The sequence below is a fragment of the Danio aesculapii genome, chromosome 18 (genome assembly GCF_903798145.1).
Source record: "Danio aesculapii chromosome 18, fDanAes4.1, whole genome shotgun sequence".
NCBI lineage: Eukaryota > Metazoa > Chordata > Actinopteri > Cypriniformes > Danionidae > Danio > Danio aesculapii.
Genome location: NC_079452.1, coordinates 27,092,586 through 27,098,256, shown reverse-complemented (window position 1 = coordinate 27,098,256; position 5,671 = coordinate 27,092,586).

The following is a 5,671-nucleotide window of genomic DNA, read 5'->3' as shown; positions in this document are numbered from 1 at the left end:
TCACGGCGGAAGCGAATTATCGCTACTATGGCGAAGGCCGCGCTATTAAAGGGACAGTTCACCCTAAAATGTAAAATCTCTTCATAATTTTTTCAAAATTTTCCTCAAATCGTTCTAAATGTGTGGATTTCTTTCTTTTATTGAACGTTAAATAAGATATTCTGAAGAATGTTGGAGGTAAAAAGCAGTAGTACTATGAAAGTCATTGACAAAGTTAAATACTAACAAAATACTATGGAGGTCAATGGCAACATTCTTCAGTGTTTCTTTTTTGTATTCAATACAGGTTTGAAACAAGATGAGTGAACGATTTTTCATTTTTGACGGGCGAACTGTATCATATATAATATATAAATATATATTAATATTCATGAGGTAAACTAGCAACGTCGTCTATCGACAAAGTATTTCATATTGATAAGACTGATCCGTTTTCTGCGGTCTTGAAAACAGGCGTCCTGATCCATAGACCACGTCAGCACGGTCTAATTAATATTCAATGCTCAGCCTTCACCATGGTAGATTCAGTAAAAGCGCGTATACTTACGTTATTAAAGGTATAGTTCACCCAAAAACATGTTACATTTCCTCATCATTTACTAACAGTCAAATAATTATAAACGTATGATTTTTTTTCTTTTGTTGAAGACAAACAAGATCTGAAGAATAGTGGGAAAAGCATGACATTCATATATAGTAGAAAACAAAAATAATATGGAAGTCAAGGGGTGTTTTTTCCACAATATGTTTTAGTATACTCTCCTTGTGTTCAGCAGAAAAACGAAACTCAAGTTTGGAACAACTGGAGAGTGAGTGGCTGGCAGAATTTTCATTTTGGGGCGAATCTTTATTATTCATGAGGTAAACAGTCAGAGTAATCTATTGAATATTCATAAGACGAACAGTTCTCTGCGTCCTCGGAGATCATTAAAATTAAACAGCCGTCCTCATCCATCGGCTACGTCTGCGCGTTCTAATTAATATTCAATACCCGACCTTCACCATAGTAGATTCGGTAAGGAAAGTTGCACCCGTGCGCAAAATTTGGGAGGAGCGGCACCTTTGACTTGTTTATGGGACAGTTCGCGGAAACAAGCACAGCTCCGGTTGTGTTTATTTATGAAGGCTTGAGTGAAAAGCACGTGATGCAAAACTGTGGCGCGCGCGCGTGTGTGTGTGTGTGTGTGTTTGATTTGACAGTCTGCACTGCAGCACTGAGACCACGAGGAGCTGATACTGTAATATTATAAACAAACTGCATTTGCAAGTTTAATTTACGCTGCAGGATTATCCACTGGAATATAGGGACCAAATATTTCATGTCAAAGACATATTTTATTTCTTTGCAAAATATTTTTTTATTTCAATTTTCTTTAAATGTAGGAAATATATACAAATACTCACCGGCCACTTTATTAGGTACACCTTACTAGTACTGGGTTGGACACCCTTTTGCCTTTAGAACTGCCTTAATCCTTCTTAGCACAGATTCAACAAGGTACTGGAAATATTCCTCAGAGATTTCGCTCCATATTGACATGATAGCATCACGCAGTCGCTGCAGATTTGTCAGCTGCACATGATGCGAATCTCCCGTTCCATCACATCCCAAAGGTGCTCTATTGGATTGAGAACTGGTAACTGTGGAGGCCATTTGAGTACAGTGAACTCATTATCATGTTTAAGAAACCAGTCTGAGATGATTCACGCTTTATGACATGGTGCGTTATCCTGCTGGAAGTAGCCATTAGAAGATGGGTACACTGTGGTTATAAAGAGATAGACATGGTCAGCAACAATACTCAGGTAGGCTGTGGTGTTGACACCATGCTCAATTGGTACTAATGGACCTAAAGTGTGACAAGAAAATACCCCCACACCATTACACCACCACCACCAGCCTAAACCATTGATACAAGGCAGGATGGATCCATGCTTTCATGTTGTTGAGGTCAAATTCTGACCCGAGCATCCGAATGTGGCAGCAGAAATGGAGACTCATCAGACCAGGCAACGTTTCTCCAATCTTCTATTGTCCAGTTTTGGTGAGCCTGTGTGAATTGTAGCCTCAGTTTCCTGTTCTTAGCTGACAGGAGTGGCACCCGGTGTGGTCTTCTGCTGCTGTAGCCCATCCGCCTCAAGGTTGGACGTGTTGTGTGTTCAGAGATGCTCTTCTGCAGACCTCGGTTGTAACGAGTGCTTATTTGAGTTACTGTTGCCTTTCTATCCGCTGGAACCAGTCTGGCCATTCTCCTTTGACCTCTGGCATCAACAAGGCATTTGCGCCCACAGAACTGCCGCTCACTGGGTATTTTCTTTTTGTCGAACCATTCTCTGTAAACCCTAGAGATGGTTGTGCGTGAAAATCCCAGTAGATCAGCAGTTTCTGAAATACTCAGACCAGCCTGTCTGGCACCAACAACCATGCCACGTTCAAAGTCACTTAATTCCCCTTTCTTCCCCATTCCCCATTCGGTTTGAACTGCAGCAGATCGCCTTGAATATGTCTACATGCCTAAATGCATTGAGTTGCGGCCATGTGATTGGCTGATTAGAAATTTGTGTTAACACAGACAGACAGACAGACAGACAGACAGACAGACAGACAGACAGACAGACAGACAGACAGATAGATAGATAGATAGATAGATAGATAGAGTGATTGACCAAAATATATTCTAGAGAAAGAGACATTTTTAACATTTCAACATTTTATTAACTGTAAATCATTCTTTATAAACAATCTTATTTGTGGTGGGGTAACACACTGTGCGTGTACTGTATACCTTTTTGGCATAAACATTACACTGTATTGCTGAACAAGAAAAAACAAGGGCACACATCTGAAAAGCAGAGCGAATAAGAACGACAAGTGGACATTTTATTCAGTAAGAAATACATTCAGTCTTTTAAGGCGTATAGACACATTTACTGCTGCAGAATTCACACAGATCTGCTTTTTCCCTTCAGTTCAGACAATAATTAAAACTTCAGCAAGAACGACAAATTAAACGATGCATTTTAAAATCAAAAGAGTTTAAGCAAGTGCAGCTCACATCAGCACTGAATAAAGTGACATGAAACTGGATTTACAACATTTCCTGAGCAAAATCCCCAACATTAGGTGGATGGTAAAACTGAAGCACGACTCCACATGAAACCTGAGATATCTCTTACTTTTTTTGGAGGCGTAAAATGGAAGAAATCTTCAGCTGCCAAACGTTTGACACACTTAATGACGTTGCATTTCTTTTACGGTGAATCGGCTGATGCACTGAATTACACTTGCACACATAAAGACACCCCCCCCCCCCCTGACAATTGAACACAACAATCAATATTGTTCTAACTCTAAAGCATATTGAAATTTATATGAAAAAGACAATCAGGAGCCATTCACACAGAACGTGTCTTTTGCATCTAAAAATGGGAGGAATGGTTTAAAAAAGCCCCCTCGCCACCATTGAATAAGACAGCTGTCATAGCAACTTGCTAGAGAAGCTCGAAATGCTTGCCCCGCCTCCGAGCTCTTTTGATTGGTCCACTGCTTTGGAACTGACACTGATGAGCTGAAATTCACTTTTGGAAAGCCAGAGCTAAAAAAACGCACACATTTTATTGTAGTTCATTGTAAAGCAAGAAAGATATAAAAAAAAAACAGTAAAAAATTAAAAATCACTTTTATTTTAACAGGTAATTTTTTAGAAAGCCGGAAAGCTCAAAAATCGCACACATTTAAACTTTTAGATTTAATACACATCGAACACATTTTTTTTTTCGAAAGCTGAAAAGGTAAAAAAAAAATAATAAAATTAAAAAGAAAAAGAAAAATCATACACTTTAACATGTAGATTTTTGGAAAGCCAGAAAGATTACAAAAATAATAGTAATAATAATATATAACAAAAATAAATAAATAAAAAGAAAGTTAATTCGCACACATTTTAATGTAAATTTTTGGAAAGCCGAAAAGCTCAAAATTGTGCAAAATTTTAACGTAAATTTTTGGAAAGCCAGAAAGTTCAAAAGCGCGCAATTTTTAATGTCAATTTTTGGAAAGCCAGAAAGCTCAAAAACGCACAAATTTTTACGTAAATTTTTGGAAAGCCAAAAAAGCTAAAAAATCTGCTAATTTTAACATAAATTTTTGGAAAGCCAGAAAGCTCAAAAGCGCACAAATTTTAATGTCGATTTTTGGAAAGCCAGAAAGCTCAAAAATGTGCAAATTTTAACGTAAAATTTTGGAAAACCAGAAAGCTAAAAAATCCGCAAATTTTAATATAAATTTTTGGAAAGCCTGAAAGCTCAATAACGCGCAAATTTTAGAATCAACTTTGGAAAGCCAGAAACCTTAAAAACATGCAAATTGTAATGAACATATTTAGAAAGCCAAAAAAGCTCAAATTTTAGCATCAATTTTTGGAAAGCCAGAAAGCTCAAATTCGCAAATTTTAACGTATTTTTTTTAAAAAGCCAGAAACCTAAAAAACTCATAAATTTTAACATAATTTTTTGGAAAGCCAGAAAGATCAAAAACGCGAAAATTTTACCATCAACTTTGGAAAGCCAGAAACCTTAAAAATACATTTGAATTTGGAATATTTGGAAAGCCAGAAAGCTCAATATTTTGCAAATTTTAGCATAAATTTTTGGAGAGCCAGAAAGCTCAAAATCACACAAATTTGAAGGTAAATTTTTGGAAAGCCAGAAAGTTGTTTAGGTGTTTGAATTTGCATATTTTTGAGTCTTTCCATATATCAAATTGTCTTGAACAATCCCCTATGCAGGATTACTTATTTGCTTTTCCCATATTTTGACATGATGATTTTTTTAACTGATTGATAGCTCTCTATATAAAATGGGCACACACAGACACACAGGTCATCAAGCATGTGTTTCAATAGACATACAATGGAAAAGTAGCGCATTAGAATGGAAAAACGAGTTCTGTGTGAATGGCTCCTTACTGCATCAAACCTTGCTGAAAAAAAGCCAAAATAATCTGTCTTTTGGGCAGAAAATCCCACCAAAAACAGCTTTGACTGTTTTTCAACAAGAAAGAGAAACCAAATATTTAGTCAGTACTTTCACAAATTCCAGGGCACAACATTTCCCTTTCAAAACACTTCAAAACAACAGCAATATATAAAAAAAGTCAATACAATATTTCTCCTCCAGTGAGAAATGTTCTGAAAGCAAAAAAAAGGTATGAAATCCATCATCTTTGGTTGGTTTGAATGTCATAAATGATTGAAAGCATGACCACATATTAATAACACTGTCTTTGGTTTCCTGACATCAAGTAGAAGTCAAATCCACTTGGGAATAAATGACAAAAAAACACCATGCAAAATTATCTACAATAATCCTCTGTGCAACGGCGACAGCTTTCTTTGGTTTTTTCAGACTGTTTGCTTCGAAAAAGAAAGATTCAAAACTGATTGTGTCTCTCTGATTGAAATGGAATCAAATCCCTGTGATTGAGAAGAATTTCAGACGCACGGATGTTATGATATAATATAATATAATATCTCTCTCTCTCTCTGTGTATATAACTTTCATCTACAATAACATCCGTGTGGAAAATCCTAATGAGGGATATTGATTACTGCGACGCTTGATTTAAGGTGAATCTCAAGCCTATATTTCACTCCACAAATAACAGAAAATA